The sequence below is a fragment of the Pieris brassicae genome, chromosome 4 (assembly GCF_905147105.1).
Source record: "Pieris brassicae chromosome 4, ilPieBrab1.1, whole genome shotgun sequence".
Classification (NCBI taxonomy): domain Eukaryota; kingdom Metazoa; phylum Arthropoda; class Insecta; order Lepidoptera; family Pieridae; genus Pieris; species Pieris brassicae.
The window spans coordinates 2,506,732-2,525,495 of NC_059668.1; the positions used below are offsets into that span (position 1 = coordinate 2,506,732).

Consider the following 18,764-nt stretch of genomic DNA (forward strand, 5'->3'; position numbering starts at 1 on the left):
TAAATATAACGTATAGTACCGAAAATAATAGTATTAATAACGCGTAATTTTATCCCCGCTCCGCATCGTGACGTTTTACAAGAGGACCCCCCCCCCCAAATTCGTTACGTAATACTTGAACGCTCCCTAATATGATATGACAAAATTATGAAAACCAGTATAATAAAACCGACTTCGTTTATATAATAATAATAAAGTTTTTCAAATATTGTGAAGAGACAATCATAATACATATTTGCATTTTAAAGTTTTACATGCTGCATGTTTGACCTCTCATTAAGAGGCTAGTGACTATAATAGAACTTCTAGCATCAGAATTGAAAATAATCGGCAAAGAGATGTCTACATACTATGTAATAAATTTAAAGCATCACTCATGCTTGAGTGTGAGTGTGTGAGTGTACGGGTGTGTAAATTAAACGTGTGTGAAAGAACTTTGACTGTATATACTGTAACAATAAAGTATATTGTACTGAAATAACCCAAGAAAGCATAAAAAATGCGAATGTTGAGAATGAAATACATTTGCAAAGCAAATTGTTTCCTTACGCCGTTTGTTAGTGTGATGGGCTCAAACGTTAGTTGGGAATGTTGCTTTAATATAGCATTTAAGATAAACGTTTCTCTTTTTATGAGTATATGCCACTTTGTATTAAGTAAGACCGGTGCCTACGATGAGAATAGCACGTTGTACTCTTTCTACTTCAATGATGTGACTTTTGACGCACTTATAACAATACAATAACTAACTATAACTACGTTGATCATTTATTTGCCTTACATTCCAAAAGATCAAATGCATCAATTTATCACTAGAAACTATGTAGTAAACCATCATCTCCCTTAAAATAATAAAGTTGTGTATTAAGTAAAAAAATTGTAATTTGTTAAATTGTAAAAATTGTGTATTTCTGTAAAATGTAATCTCTTAATATTGTGAGTACAATTTGTCGCGTTATGGTTGTTATGGATGAGCTGAGAAGCCTTGACACAGGTAATTTTTACTTAAAACGGTGCAAAAATTTATCAATTAATTATATATTATCTACTTACGAATACATATTTTTTATAGTATAAATTAATAAATGGGTTATTTCTCATACATTATTGATTATCGGAATCATTCAATGATCGATACTTAGATAAAAATCGAACATTTCTCTAACGTCATTAGGGGTTGTCAGAGCGGTAATACGCACTAACAAAATTCAAAATTCAAAATTCTTTATTTGTTCAGATACATGTACAACATGTAACAGTACCGAAGGTACATTCTAACCATAGATAATGTAATGTAATGCCTCTAACGGACCACAGCTGTTGATTAGTTTTTAACCAGGTACAAGGACAGGTGAAGTTTCCAAGAAAATGCAACGGTTTACACTTTTCTTGCAATTCCAGGATGTAAAACTAACTGTATTTAAGTTTAATTATGTTTCAAATGAGATTAATCCACTTTTATTTAAGAACTTTTTATGAAAGTTTTAGTTTTTAAATTTAAAGATTTATTTATCTTTTTATTTCTTTCTTATATTAGGAGATTAACTAATAAAAGTAATGTTAACATTACTATTGTCTTACACTTAATGTAGATATTTACACCACTTTTAACCAAATTATTCTCCGCTGTCTCCGTTTATAAAATATTTTTCTTTTTATAAAACTTCAATGACATGACTATTATAAAGCATTCTTAACCTTACGTTAAACAACTTAGCTTTCAGTTTATTAACATTTTAATAATATGTGTTTTTACCTGAGTTATATTTTTCATGCATAACAAAATGCTCTTGATTTAAAAGATTAAAGACTGGTTATACTTAGCTTCGAACAAAGAGTTTCATTTATTCGAGGATCCCTCTAACAACGGCCATCGAACTTTACTCCACTTAAGAAGATTTTTTTCATATTTATAGAACTCGCGTAAACCAAAACGAATAAGGCTTTATATTTTTTATTAGAACACAGCCTGTAAATGGCATGTATATTTTTGCTAATGACACAAGAACATTCATACTTTTAATGAATTCATCAATGTTTCTACGTGGGTTAAGTTTAAATACGATATTTCCAATAGGACGAAAACTAATCGTTTCTTCTATTTTTTAATGAAAAATTATTATGTATTTGAACTTTTAATGTATATTATGCTTGGTGGTAAACTTTATTTTTAAAATAACGGCGATTGAAGTGTTATGCAAAGCTCTAGAAAACTTGAAAGCCCTTGGCGACTTTAGTAAATTGAAGAATCTAGTTGTTTGTAAGTTTATGAAATTTCCTACAAGTTTGTCCATGCCGTAAGTTTATAACTGTCTTTGTTTATCAGAAATTAAACTCCTTTTGGTAGTGCACAAGAATATGTATTAAAAATAATGATTATTAAAAAGTTATTTTTATTTCATTTAGCAAGTCAACATAATTCTGTATCCTATAACATATTTACTGATGATAAATATCATGTTTGGTAGTGTTTATCCCTTATTATTTTTGTTTTAATATGTAATTTGGGACGCAACCAATTTTAGTTCCTGATATTGTCTTGAGAGGTCCTTTTATTACTTCTAGTTCTTTGCAATTCACGAACATCTAACAATTTTGGCACATTCGCATTACGCATACTTGATGTCGTTAGAAATTCTATCAATTTTATTATATAAATGTGGGTATAGCTTGTAAATTACGCAGAGCAACGGCAAACGTTAAATGTTTAAAAAATATGCTATAATATCCTTGTTAAAGAACAATAATTACGATAACAATAAATACATTATTAACAGGTTTCTCCTCGTTAGATAGATTCCCACATTAAAAAGACGGTGTATGTTCGAAGACAGTGAGTTATGATTGGTGTATCAATTTCATAAATTATAAATACTCCTTATAAATCATCTTGTGTAGATAAGGGAGATTAAATGCCGGTTGGCAGCGCCATCTTCACGCCATTAAGAGAATTATTCGTCTTAAGCACGCATCACTGGGCAAATCTAAATAGCATTTGAGAAGACCCTTATAATCCTCATTCAATGGAAGCTAAACTGGACATAATCGCGGGTCTTCCTTTCATAGACCGCAAGGGTCATGTCAACCCTTTTTTATATGGTTTATATGTATTTGGACACTAAGGCAGCTTATATTCTTCACTGTCTTAGGTATAACAGTTATTAGTTGAGCATAAAAGGAGTTTATTACATTCACCATATTGGTACCTACTACAGAATATAATAAGGTTTTACTATATGAATATTTGGAATAAAAATTTAAATTGCCTTTCCAGATTTATATTATATATAAATGATGTTGCCATATTTTATAATCCTGAGAACGAGAATGTTATTTAATAATTTAGAAAAATCTAAACTGACATTGTATTAATTAGTTAGACGCGGATGTTTAGTTAATTCTTAACAGAATGAAAGCCGTTTATTCTTAACTGAAAAATATATATAATTTACTTTAACTAAAGTATATTTCTAGTAATAGTCTGTAGGCTGTTTAAATACTTTACTTCAATGGCGATAAAATTATTTTTTATATACCTTTTGGAACCAGAACAATAAAATCGAGGCGTCCCGATTTAAGCAAGTATTCTTAATATTACATTATTATAAAAGATAAACATTACATTCGTCTCATGCGTCAAAATCTCACCTTAAATTCGAGACATTTAGAAACGAGATATAGCTCTAACTCTCCTATATAACCCAAAACGGTTTTCACATACAGGACACTTATCGCTTAATCACTCCTGAATATCACCCTTCTGAAATCCTATCCTCAGACCGCAAATAACCTTAGGAACTAGTAGAAACTTATATACTTAAATTTTCTTCTTAAAAAGGTATTCAGAAACTGTCTCATGATTATGTGGCGCTTACAGGGGTCTGCCGTATCTCATTTGTATCGATTACGAAACGACTCATGTTTTATTTATGTCCTGTATTGTCGTTACCCACAAGTCACCGACATAAGTTTAACCCCATTCCATATGCATATCCGTATTCTCAATTTACAGGAATACTGTGTATTGCTGTTGATATTGTGAGTGCGCGTTTGCCATATTCATTAGGAATTGTATGTTGTGGTTAGCTTAAAGGTCTTAATAGCTTGGGTACGAATACCAGTAGGTAGCGAAGTGCTAATGTGGGTCGATATAAAAAAATGTGTGCGTGTACTAGTGTAGACACGTAAGAAGTGAAACTTATCTTATTGGCTAAATAAAATAAAATTAGATAAAGTTTAACAAAAGGCTTTTATTATCATAGACGTGAATACAAATAATACAATTATTTCATTTGACCTTATTACTAAGATTATAACAGAATTTCATTAATTGTAATAGATTTATTACTATCATTGTTATCGTTATTATATATTTTTGTTATTAATGGCTTCGAATCTCTTCGAATCAACCGTGATAGGGACAAGAAAGGAGGATGGCACGTAACGGTAAAATGTGACGCGTAGACCAAAAATGTGACGGTATTTTATTTTCCAACGCCGATAAAGAAGCTTCACTTCAACATTTATGGTAAACTTAGGACCTTAGGTAGTTGGCACTATTTATTTTCTTCAGTGCTTTCGATTGGCATGTTAAACTGTTAATGGGCTTAGGGGATGGAGTGGAGAAACAAAAGAGGCAACGACGGTGCGTTCCGTTTGATTGCGAGTATCTAGTAGATCTATCAACTACTTCTACAACTACTAACTATCAACATTATAGTTAACAATTAACATTTATTTATTTATTTCCTATTTTTACAGTATCTTAATACTAATTCAATAGAAAACTAAACTAAAAACATAATATAAACATAACAAGTAAAAACTTAAAATCTACACTTGAAACATGATGAGTTATGGTCGTTCAATCACATATATAGTTTTGTGTATTTATTTATGATTTTAACATGCATGCTTAAAACAATAAAAATTATGACGTTATAAATTTTACATATATGAAATAATAAAAATTAGTAGCATCGGTAGGTAGCAACAAAAAAATATTTACCCTACTTAGGCGATTAAGAAGTACATATTAAAATTAATCATACGAATTATATAATACTTATTTATATTTTTTAATCAAAGCAGACTAGAGTGCCTCTTGTTCTGGGCCTCCGATTTCGTGTTCTTTTTTTCTTAATAGGCAAATAGTTTTATGCGCCTGACACGCTGACCACTTTTGGGTCTATGGCACGTCGGTTTCCCTCACCTTACGAGCACTTTGCACACATAGGAAGAGGATTCCATTGATGTACCTTTATTTGAATTCACGACCTAAGACGTACGACCTCAGGGTTGTGATTTACGACTTGTGTAGCGACTAGGCTACAGCTCTCTGAAATCCTGAACAGTAACAACCTATCCGTGAACTCCTTAACAAAGTCAGTAATTAGTCGTTAAATGAATATATATGTTGTTGAAATCTTAACTGTCTTAGTTTTAGCACAAATCATATTAATGATACTCAATTTAACTTTAAGCTTGAAGATACTAATATCGCAAAACTTAGGAGGTAATCAGCTGATAGTGAGCTTAGTACATCGCGTAGAAAGTAATTATAAACTATTTGGCTTTAACCTATTTCTCAGGGTCTCTTGACTATGAGGTCGTTAACGACGATTAGTATTGGGTTGTGGAACTAACTAATCACAACTCAGTCTGGGGTTACGTTAAGCAATTTCAACAACTATGTAATACTAAATGATTTCCGCTAACGTCTAACTTTACCGCTATCAACTTTGTATAGTAATAATAAAATAGTGACATAAATAGCTAAACATAATTAGAAGCTGGATATTTTTTGATACATTATTTTGATTAAGTTTTAATAGTCACTTCAAAGGTATAGTATAAATAAACTCATTTGCTTAAGAATTTGCTCACGGTTAAACTAAGTCTTACGTATTTAAATCAAGGTAATTTCATCACCTGCAAAATTATGACCAAATTTGACGCCAAATACTTTTATGATTTAGATATTCAAGCTGGAAATTCACGTGATCCTCTGCACCTGAAAGCAGAGCGAGATGCAACCAATAAAACCACTTTGGCTAGTTAAACCTAAATGCTATCCAAGTATTAGAAATATAAATTCTATACAGCTAAAATTTAAGTACGTAATATACAAGCAACAAAGTATTTGTATAAACATTTCATTATTAACTTCAAGTAGAGTGAGTTCAATAACCCAAAAATAATATAAACAAATGAAGAAAATTACGGCTTTTTACTACTATTATTTTACCCTAAGAAATTTTGACATTACGATCGTTTTTTTTGTCTACCTTTTTGTTAATAACTAAATAAAATAATTAAAATTAAAATTTGCATTATAAATGAATATAATATTTTCAAAGTGTGATGCATAAGTTTTAACTGTGCCAAGTAGCATTGCCAGAATGCTAGGTAATTTAGTTCCATTTGCAAGAATTTAGTTCAAGAAGACAATTAACTTCTATTCTTAAGTACCTCACTTCACTGTTAAATACGTCAGTTGAAAACTTCTGTTTTATATCTATATATATTTTATATCTTCTTTCTGTTTTATAGTATTATATGTGTTTAATAAATTGTTTTTTTTTTACAGATTGCCTTGTCTAAGTGGTAAGTACCATTAAGGTCTTTTAAAATATAAAATGAATGAAGCTCGATAAGTATTTTAAGGAAAAACGTTAAGTTGTAGTATTATTATGGCTGTTTTCCGCCGTTTCCACGGAATTCCGGTGGAATTCCAAACGATTAAATATATTTTCCTTTGATTTTTAAAATGAATTGGTGCCTTTTGTCCCAACCGGACTGTTATTGATAAAATAATTAAACCCTTGACCGCCTGTTACTTTAGAATTGGCCATAGCTGATAGATTTTTTTAACAAGCAGTTTTTATATAGAAGAGAGCCCGGTGTTGTGAGAAATGTGATAGTTTGCTAAATAATAAGTTTTTCTTTATAAATTTGTTTAATTATTGCCTAGAGCGTCTAGCTTTCTGTATAATTCATTCAAGAATCCAAATTATGCTTTTATAAAGATAAGCCGTTATGATGCGATCATATTTCGGTTTATCCTTACAACCATGTATGCCGACACGATTTATTATTAAGATAGGAGATTTCAGCTCAATAACTGTGATACGTGGTTTTTATAACCTCGTGTTTTATACGATAGCCTGTTGTTTGGGTTTTTGTAAACAAAAAATATAGCTTAGACAACACAGTGGTTTTACAAGATTATAATATATTTAAATAAACTCAGTACATTCAGTTTTTTTAATTATAAAAAACCCGCACAATAAGCCATATAAAAATAGCCAATCAAATGTTATATTAGTAATCAAAATGTCATTATAATAAGAACATTGCCTTTAAATGAACGGTGATGGCCTAATGGCTTCAGCGTGGACTCTCATCCCTGAGGTCGTAGGTACGGTCCCCGGCTGTGCACTGACGGCGTGCGTCAGACAAAGAGGGCTGAACACCTACTTGCCTATTAGATTAACAAATGATCATGAAACAGGTACATAAATCTGAGGCCCAACTTAAAAAGGTTGTAGCACCATTGATTTATTTTGGCCTTTAAATTTCATCACCTTTCCCTTGAAAGAACACGGTAGTTCTCGTAATTTAATATTTTGATAGATATTATTAATTAAGTCGAATAAATTTATATATTTTACAAGCCAAAATAATACTTCAAAGCCGATATATTTTTAATCATGCGTATAATGCGACAAAATTTGCATTGAACTTGCCTTGAGCTATTGTAATGGATAAATATTAGTAACATAACATAGCCGGGTTATAGGACACGTGTCATCGCCTTAGATTAAATTAATGAAACCTTTATGGCGTATGATGCCTATTTTTATCTAATTATTATTCCATGTAATGTTTTTTTTTAATTAAATAGTAATTAAAGATATTTTTGAAGTGCAACTTCTTTAGGCGTAAAATTTTGACGGAAACATCACGAAGATTTGCAGCGTTTTTGTCGAAGAAAAGGGCGAGAGCGATTGAGAGAGAGAGAGTGAGAAAGGAGATTGAAGAAAACGAGAGAACTTTAGATGGCATTTCTGTCGCATAAAGTATTGTGCAGTAAACAATAAGTTAGTAAATATGTGTTTTACTTATTTATATTATCGTAAGCACGTATACAGTGTGTAAACAGTATACAAATACTCGTACATGATCATCTATTGGAGCTTTTACCTTAGTATTAATTAATTTACAAAGAAGTTTCACTTCTGACATGTGTACTTTGGTCGCACGCACTTTTTTTTCTCTAATACACCCTTTAATCATATTTTTCCTCCATCGATCATGGCTTTATAATTAAGGCACATAAATCCTAAGCTCAATTGTAATAAAAAAAAATGGTTTTGAATTTTCTAAATAATTATCAAATATAAATCATACCCACATCATACTAGGTCTTCTGTATAAAAAGTAATTCAGGACAAAAAGTATATTACTTACGTACGTTACGTATTGATTCAATTTTTTTTATTACAAATCTTTTCTTTAATAAGGCCACATTAAATAAATAAAAATATCTAAGATATATGAAATAAGGCCTTCAAACGGGATATTCGAACACAGATAATTTATTCACACCGAAGCTGGATTGAACAGTGGAGACAGCAGGAAATTAGGCTCTTCCTGTCTTGAAGCTAAATCGGAAATCGATACTAGTAACTAGCTCATACATAAATGTTGTCTATGTATTTTTATCTACATGATAAAAATAATCAAGGGAAATTAAAGTTTATAAGTACGTTTACAAGTCTGTATGATTGAGAATATGCATAATCTATTCCATCTCAAAATCAAAATCTTATACGTTTTAGGAGAGTTGTCTTATTTACTAGAGAAATAAATATAAAAATTAAATTTTTCACAAGTTGTTAAAGGACTTTGTTAATGGATTAAATTATTCATACGTAACATATTTAATTAAACGCATTTGTTATAAATCTGAAAATAATTTATTTTGAGGTCTTGTAGTAATGTAATACTTCACGGTATGATAAATATCGTAAGGAACATGACTATTCATAACAAACATTACAATTGTTCTACCGGTTTGATAGTTTTATCGAAGTCTTTAGCTTAACGGCTAATTTGATTAGCTGATGAGTGCGATGCTGTCCAAATGAAATGTAGTGATGGTCACTATTGATAGTAAAGACTCGACTTAGGGTCCTTCAAGAAAAGAGTGTATAATTTCTTAAAAGGCCGGCGACGCACTCGCCAGCCCTCTGCCATTGTTGTTTCCTCCTGTTCTAGAAATAAAATAAAGTGTATAATATATGAATTTGAAACAATAGAATGTCATTTTCATAGTGTACCGTGCGCCTTATATTGCAATTTTCCCACATGTAACTCGTTCAGTTTTCAATTTGCCACGTCTCCCACAGGGCGTATCACTGAGGTCTATCCGGGACAAACCTTTGCTGACATTGCAAATGCATTGACGAATGTTTCTAACAAAGCTTTTTCCCTTTGCATTTCCGCACCGGTTCGTTGTATATTTTTTGTAACGAATTTATTTTATTTAATTCGAGTTAGCGAAACATAGTAAAGTTTTAGTGTATGGTAAAAATAAAGGAATTTAACAGTTTTTAATTATTTAATAATAAAAATGTAAACCAACCAATTGTTGTATGGATTAATAAATAAATCTTTAACCTACATAGTCATAATAAAATGAAAACTAAAAAGTTTGTTCCCTGTATTGCGATACTTATTGAGCGAGGATAGCACGAGCTCAGGGGTCACCGGCACTATTTACCTGGCGCCAACTTTAATCTTTAATTAGTCTCTACTCCGAAGGCAACAAAATCGAAACATTTTTGCTAAAATTAATATTTGAGATTATTGTGTCTCTAAATTTTAAAATATTTAATGTATTCATGATAAATTAGTACGTACATAATTTGCTTTATCAGATCGGGTTGTCTGACAAGTTCGCTTATAAGCGACAAGTCCAAGATGTCGTCGGCCTTTTGGATTTGTTACTGAATTTTCTGTTTACTGTTTTCTTATGTGAGAACAAGTGTAAATTAAATACTCTGTTGTTATATTAATTTATTTTTAATACACAATAGAAAGGTACTTTGGACGTAAATTGAATAAACAGTTTCCATCCTTATATTGAATACCTTTCACTGCTTTACAGCAATACGGCAAAATGGCGGAAGAATAAAAAATTATAATTACAATCAATGTTTATCTAAACCTATTGTTTTAGGACGGAAGGTCACATTTGGGTTCAAAAGACTTTGGAACTTCGAGTAATCTTGTTACGAGAATAATATAATTTTATATTATTTTTGTGCCCTGAGCCAAAAATCTTTCTATTAATCATTCGTTATGCCAATTTCGTTAGAATAACATTTAATATAGGTATATTAAAATCAGAAATTCTCCGAGTACTTTTGATGTTCAAAGGATTTTTTCTAAGTACTTATATATGAGTCAGACCTTTAATTGAATTAAAGTAACACAATTTACTTATGTAACAAAAAAACTTACGAGTAAGAGTCGCGCCCTAGAATTAAAGTTAAAGTACTTCTAACAAAATATCAATTGTTCTTTGTTGATTTACCTTACAGGGTTTAGAGAAATTCGGCGTAACAAAAAATTATTATTTTATTATTATGCCAACGCTCGGCATACTGAGAAACAAATACGATAATAATATGACAAGCTTGTTAGCTAACATACCAATTACGAAGAAAAATATATCGATTTATAAATGGTTAAAAATAAAAGAACTTTTATAGACTTATTTATTTACTATTACTGTGTTGAATTACATATTTCATACATATACATTCAGATAACACAAATTAATGTGTCAACGGCCTCATCGCTAACAAGCGATCGGTTCCAGGCAACCGTTGTAAGGAAATACTAAGGGGTGCAAAAAATAAATTTAAAAAATTACAATACATATAACAATGTACATCGTAATACAAATACAAAACCAAAAAAGAAAAAAATAAGAATATGGTTACATGTGAACCCTTAAAAGCGCTTATGGGATGTTAGGCATTATTTTTTATCTTTATAAAGCATGTTTGATGACCAGCCTTGTCGATCAACTCCAAAACGTGCTGCGCCCAGATCAAATCGCATTAAACGCTTTTAGTAAAAAACCCACAAAAAATAATATCCTTCAATTACTCAAACTTAACTATTCGATATGCCATTTTAAACTTTGTACTTTTAATATAATAAATTGTGTTTATAAATCAACATAGTTACAATAGTTATTAGATGTATTGCATTTATTAATCTCTGGGGTTTAATATCATCAAATTCTATACCGTAAAAGTTTTAACACAGTACGACATACTTTCTCTAATAAAATGTAAAAGAACTCAAAAACCGATTACTTCTAATATTAAAAAACCTTATATAAAGAAAACTTCTGGAATTGGATATCGACAACGAACAAAGGCTTCAGTTTTTTTTCTTTAAAATTAGAATATTTATTATCTTATAATTAGAAGCTTATAAAATATTAAAAAAAACCTCTAAAATAACCTTTATTCGAGTACTATAAGTTACAATAAGATTAAGTTATTATTATAATTAAAGCTAGTGCCCGAATCGTCCAAATACTTCCACTTGTCGCTCATCTTTACTATTATTTTCATAATTCGCTATCTCTTTTATTTCATTTTCACAGGTTTCTGGTGGACATCCTCGTTTTCAGTTTCATTTACTGCCCACTGGACTATTCTAAAGACCTTTTTGATAAAGAAATATAATTTGCACGATCTTATATAATAATGAAAAGCAATCACTTTACGTACTATATCAATTTACAATGAATCTCGTTTGACTTAAGTTCTTTCTCGTATCCGTAATTGTGTTTATGTTTTAATAAAAAAGGAGAGTTTTTCATATAAGGGGAATGACTTACTTAAAATAGACGATATGCGTATGTGGTAATACTTGATTCGACTTGTGTGTTTGTACCCTGAGAACCAATGTTGTAGGTTTAGAATGTGAATCAAAATATTATTAAAACATATGTCAAAAGAAATGCCTGGTTTATTATTACATGAGTAATGAAACGAATATAATAATTGTTGGATTTAATTCTTGCAAAAGGTGGATACAAATTTTACGCTTGAATAAAATTTGCTGATAATGATTGAATTAATATTGAATTTGTGGGTTATGGAGTAGACTTTAATTAAAGTGTTGAGAGGCGATACACGTTTAATTCAAAGTAATAAAATCATCATTAATGTATTTGAACATGCATTTTTGATGACCATTCGTACAACACAATTTTGCGAAACCTTTTCCATACCAATGGCAGAATATTTGTAGTATGTTATTTCATATTAAATGCACGAACAAAAAATGTACTTCAAATTTTCTTGATGAGATATGGAATGTGATTACAATATTCACCGAAACGTTAATAAGTTCAAGTTGACTGCATTTTGTTCCGTTGATGTTTTAGTAAATATCTACGCTTGCTTTAGAAATATTCGTATAGTATCTTTGGTCATCAAAATCTCGTGCTTCTTCCGTCCAACTTCGAGTCCTTAACTCCTTCCCACCAACACCTCGGTCTACCGGGTCTTCTACCATCAGTTTGTGAGTTAATTAAGGACCTTCGGGTTCTGTCGTCCGCCATTGCAAATGCCCTAACCTCCGGTTCCTGTTGATTTTTATGAATTGGATGTTGGCCGTCAATAATGTCGTAATTATACGTACGGCAAATGACAACAAAATATGCGTCAATTTGTAAACCAGTCTAATACTTCCCCTGTCGATAAAGCAGGGATATGGAGGTCGTTCGAGTCGGCTCGTTTAATCGAATCAAGTGCTGACGGGGCACTTTCGAACGATTGACGTAACTTGGGTCAGTAATAGATGGTGTGGTTAATAATGTATGGGCTGCTATCTATATTGTTAATCCTTCGTTTTGTTTGTATTTAGGTTAGGAGTTTATATATCTGTATGAGTGAACTATATTCGTATACATACGTTATCACTAAGTAATTATAAACGAAGTTATTCAAGTTTTAATTGATAGTAATTTAGTTCAATGGGACAGTTTTATAACTATATATAATCTGTAGCAACACAGCTACAATTCTGATTGGCGCTAACAAAGGTAAGTATATAATACACAAATTCTCTACTTTAGCCACTGGGGCCTTAATTCGGTGGTTAAAACCTTCAAATTGTTAAATATAGTAACTATGCACGGTAATAGACTTTACTTTCTGCGTATATTTTGATCCTTGCGTTCAGTTTTATCTTTATACCTGTATAAAATCTAAAATGTTTCTATTTTGTACATTAGTAACAAATATACACATCATCTACTGAATAATAATAATAAACCAGGGCAAACTATTCCTTTGTGTTAAAAAAACGTTTCCTAGTCTTCTATAATATGAAACCTCGCATCTCGTATCAGAGGCGGATCTATATACTTAACCGCACTAACTACCGCAGTCGCCACTGGAAACAGTAGGCGATATTTTTAATTAAAAAATAACTGAAATTTAAAAAAATCCTATTATAAGGTTGGATCCCTGTAAACTTATGTACGATGGGCGTCTACGAAACGAATATTTACTTGGGCTGGCTTCCGCTTTGCAATAGGGGAATATTTAGAAATCCCCTTGCAAGCTCGAAGCTTTTAACTGACGGAGTTTGGAAGCTTCACGACACCCATTGGCAGTTCCCAAAGCGTTGGCTTACCGCCAAACACCTTTTGTTTTTACAGGCTTTGCATAAAGTTTAGAGATAGCTAGAAATAAGGCACTGCAGAGTCTACATAGTAGCCGATCAATAGAATATTTAATTATTGTCTTCTTAATAACGAAACGGTATTCTTATTTTAAAAACACTTGATTGTTTTTGTAATAATACAATTTAAAATCTTGATACATTTAGCGATCAAATTCAAAACCCTGCATGCCATGAACATTTAGTTTGCTTGAAATTTTTTAGTATTTATACGCTTTTTTCTTACAGTAACATAATATCTTTACTGTGCAATACTAAGAAAAAAATATTATTTATCTTCCTTTATAAGTAATGCTTTTTACTTAAGTAAACTATATCATATATTATACACATTTTGTACAGTATAAGTAACAATCTATTATTAGAGAAATACACGAGAATAAGAAGACTATTTTTAAAATTGATCACCAAGACACAATAAAGTGATATATTGGTAAATATTTCTATTTCATATGAAGTAATCGTATTTTATTCAGATTGTCTGGTGTATTGAGAATTTTTCAAATTCATGAAGAAATATTGCTGTATCGAATCAAATAAAAATAAATAGCAGCGTATATTGAATTCTTATCGACACTCGCATCATTACAGGGAGACGGGAGCCGAGTCGGAACCATCCAGTTCGAACCGCCTTGTACCGGATATTGCAGTGCATATGCCAGAGATTGCCATCTAGAACGCGTATTGTATCTACTGGCAGACTATGCTCGCCTGGTACTTTATAAATTGTATAGAAAATTTTCTTGCTGAATTTGTGCTTTTATGCAAGTTTGAGAAATATTTTGTAGTCCAATTTTGGAATATGTTTTAGGCAAAAATAAGCCAATAAAAATGCGACCCCTTTGAGCAAATATCCGATCTCCAATGCCATATAACATTGATCATTAGTAACTTTTGTTTGTTTTAAACATAGATACTTTTCCATCAGCGGTATACCAGAAAAACCGTAGTTCTATTTGGCTACAAAGAAAGCGTAATCAGTTGGATCGTTTTCAGGATATTAACTGAAATCAAATTAAAAATTAATTCATTCATTTAACCCAAATGTTACATGAACAAAAATTTGTCTAATCTTCACTCCCATTGTATATAAATAAAATATTAACTTGAAATATTTATTCATCTTTGTAATAAAAGGTCAAGCAGGAGACGATTCATACTTATTAGTACATTTTTAGTTAGCTTTATTTTATAAAAGCGATTTATTTGACCTCTACGATCAACTGGACCGACTCCGCGTATTAATTTTTTTGTTATTGTCAGGAGGTGCGTAAAATTAGAACATTTAATACTTTTGTTACGATAGCAATTTTTTTTCTTAAGTAAATAGCGCTTTTAAAATTCGAACTTTTTTGTTGTAACCTTATGGCGTTTGACAAAACATTGACAGAATGCCCGCTGCAAATACCGTGATAAATGTGGGGTACGTGAGGATGTGAGAAAAATGAATATCGTTTAAAATGAATGCTTGGATCGAAGTTATTAAATTGATAAAATTCATATAAAATAATTACAGTCGCTAATTGTTCGTGGCATTAATCTTCCTAGCAAAAATCCACGTTTTTCACGTGGCTAGTGATATGTCGCCTGGTCCCATGTTGGATTACCAACAAAACTATGTATAGACGCGCCAGAAAAACAAACGAAGAATGTTTTATATCAAAAAGCATAAAAAAACACATTTTAAACGGATTGAAGCTATGTATTATTATTATAAACTTATAATTATTTACATAAATTTATTTTTTTCCAACGTTTCGCGTGCTTTACAGCGTGCGGGGTCACGGTGACGTCGGAAAAGTTTAAAATTGATTATATGTAAATAATTATAAATTTATAATAATTTAAAAAAGTGTTTTCTTAATGTGTAAAAGCCATGTTAACAAAAGACAATACTATCAAAAAGCATTTTTAGTTAATTATACCAATTCGTTAACAAAATCAATATTCACAGTTAGGACAGGACAACGTCTTTCGTCGTCGACGTCGTCCGCTAGTAATAAACAAACTATAATTTGTAAATCAAAATAAAGTTGCAAGAATTTGTGTCCTCTTAACGAATTGACAATAATAATAATAATTTGCGCATACATATTGTTTTAAATAATTTATTGGTCTAATGTTAAAATAACTATTACTTCAGGGATTGTTTTCAAAGTTACAGATAAAAGGTCATTCACAGACCCGTACTCCGCAATCAATTGGGAACATTGGAATTGAAAGGAATACTCTGATAGCGCCCTAGATAGTGGCTTACCCTTACAAATAGAGGTATAAATCTCGGTAAAACAAAGATACTACATGCTCTGAGAGGAATTGGTTATTCGAGTTTAATTAATTTAGTCAAATTTTGAATAATGAGAAAATGTTTAATGGTTTTCTCTTAAGTCCGTTGTATGACGCATGCGACATATATTAAAACCTTTTTAGATCTGAAACTTCTTAGTGTTTTTTAATTTATAAAATAGTAATCTAGCCAATTTGGAAATACCTAATTGGCATATTAAATGAATCCAGTTGTGTGAATTATTGTTTACATTCTGATTTTTATTCACATATGTATTTATCTTTTAGGACAGCAATTTTGTTCAATTTATTTAGCACTGTATTACATCGTAAGTAACTGTAGTAGATACATATATGTCTAAGGATATGATTCAGAGTCAAGACCAATGACACCCGTGGATTTTGACATATGACAGTCATAGTTCTCAGCGTGTACCAACTCAGAATTTTACCCTAAGACTTATGTGAAAATATTGTTCATAGAAGTTTTCGTGATGTATCATAAATAGCCTCATTGTCGTTTTCATTACATTAAAACTGGGATGGAAATTAAATTTTCTCTAACAAATTTTAATAGTTTTCCTTGATAAAACGGAAAGTTAGTAATTGCGCCAAATTAAAAATTCTCTCTGAAAAATTAAATGATCAAAGTTTCACTCTACCGCTAAGTTCCTGACTTAAATAGTTCTATTATGGCAACATCGTTTATATCAGATCTAGTTAAAGTTTTTTAATTAGCATCTCTTTATGGATAGAGTTTCACAACGTACACCGTATAGCTATATTATACAATAGATTATTATCTATTTATCCACAGATTCAAATATATAACCTCATACACGTAATAGATAAATGTTCTGTGGGATATTGTGTAAGACAAATAAAGTTAATATTGACGTTAAGATTCTATACCCGTATATAGAACACATTTTAATAAATTTTACGAAATATGGACTGAATAATGTAATTTTTCTATTTATCTGACTTTGTAATTCATTTAGATATATTTCCCGCGCCTCGTGCGTCTTAAAAATCCCTCTGTCTTTTGAAGAAAACAATAAAATTCCGTAGAGCAGTTTAAAAAATGTAAGCGTGGAATGCGAGAAGAAACTGTTTTGTTTTATAATATACAAAGATATGTCTGAGTAAAGCTTATTGTGTACATCTGTGGATAATATTAGTTCAGTCAACTCTTGTACAGGTCGGAGGATACAATGGATATCATGCTTTTGTTAGGGTTGCTAGAATTATAAACTTAAAAATAAAATTTAGTGTAAGTAAGGCTATCATAATCTTTACTAGAAAACCCATAACTATTATATTATTCATAATTTTTATAATTGACATGTAAATAAATCAACGAACTAGTTATTCCTGTCCTTATTTGCCCTCTTCATGTGCAGAAGCTTCAGTTTCATTTACCGTACAAAAGTTATGTATGCATATGTTTCAACGGCCAGCCCTACCTTCAGGTCATACGAGAAAAAATAAACAAAATTGTGATTAGTTTGTCTGATGCGAGGTTTCATATTAATTTTTAAGCCGGTGTCTTGTTTGGTCCTTTATAAAATGTTTTCTAGAAGGATTACTAGGGCTTTGGCCGTAACCAATAACTTTTAAAGGTGACAAACATTGATATGAAAAATTACTTAGCTTTTGTATTAAATATTTCGAAATATTTATTTTGTGCATTTGTTTTATTTGATTGTCATTTGTCAAATGGAAAGATGAGTTTGCCAATAACATATGCACATCGAAATTTAATGGGCCATAGATGTCTTTTGTTTTAAGCTGCCTACACATTGCGTTCTTGATATTAAACATGGTAGAAGACTTAATAATTTTCCTGTAAAACATTAGAGCGTCTATTAAAAGTTTAAAAACGAATAAACATTGACTAAATAAACACGTCTGGTATTCGCCAGTACTCGAACTTTTTAGCGATTTTGTAAAAATAACGCAGACCTAAATTTTAAGATGTCCCATCGAGTCGTATTCGAATATATATTTAATTTAATTATTAAATGGTCCAATTTTTTTTCTTTATGTTTAATAGCTTACGTATTTGGTCCTTTAGCCTTAAAATCATTCATTCAATATTTTTTTTGTGAAAACCCCGAATTAAACAAACTTTTTTTGTATTTCTCTTCTCTAAATACAACCAAATTTTAATTTTAATGATTTATTAAATGTCACATGAATTTATAATTATAAAAAAATTGCTTTTACAGACAAAGAGTATGGCCTGATATATGCATAAATATCTTATTAATGCTTTTAAATATAAATAGTTGGTATCAATTCTATAAAAGAGCTATTAACATTAAATCTTAAGTATAATGGCACCTAATAATCAAACCGGAAACGCAAAATTGACTATCGGAAATTCGAACTTTAAAATCTATGTAATTTCTACTGTCAAGTTCAAGGGCGTATCCGACAATTTAAATCTTCGTTTAATTGGAGTTTCTCGTGTAGTTTGTCGCAACGTCCGCAATATGAAAATGAGTTTGAAAACGCCCGAAGAACCCATACCGCGATGCCAACAAACTTTGATGAGCCAACTTGATTTACATTCATAGCTTTTGGGGTGCCTGCTTCAGTGTTTTTTACATTTTTCAAATTGTAATACATTTGTTAGAGCCGATAGATTTCGTATTCATCAAAAACTATTAGACCGCGTCTTGGATAGT

The 18,764-nt window shown here is 30.8% G+C and overlaps 1 protein-coding gene across 2 annotated transcripts in view; it reads left to right on the top strand.

The window, feature by feature from the left end:
• The window catches only part of LOC123708854 (chaoptin), a 62,024-nt gene that overhangs the window by 21,942 nt on the left and 21,318 nt on the right, over positions 1-18,764 (top strand). The window contains exon 2 of one of the 2 annotated variants that reach the window (XM_045659789.1): positions 6,590-6,606. The exons of the other annotated variant lie outside the window; for it this stretch is intronic. The gene's annotated coding sequence lies outside the window, so the exon portion shown is untranslated. The remainder of the gene's footprint in view (positions 1-6,589; positions 6,607-18,764) is intronic. 2 annotated transcript variants of the gene reach the window in all.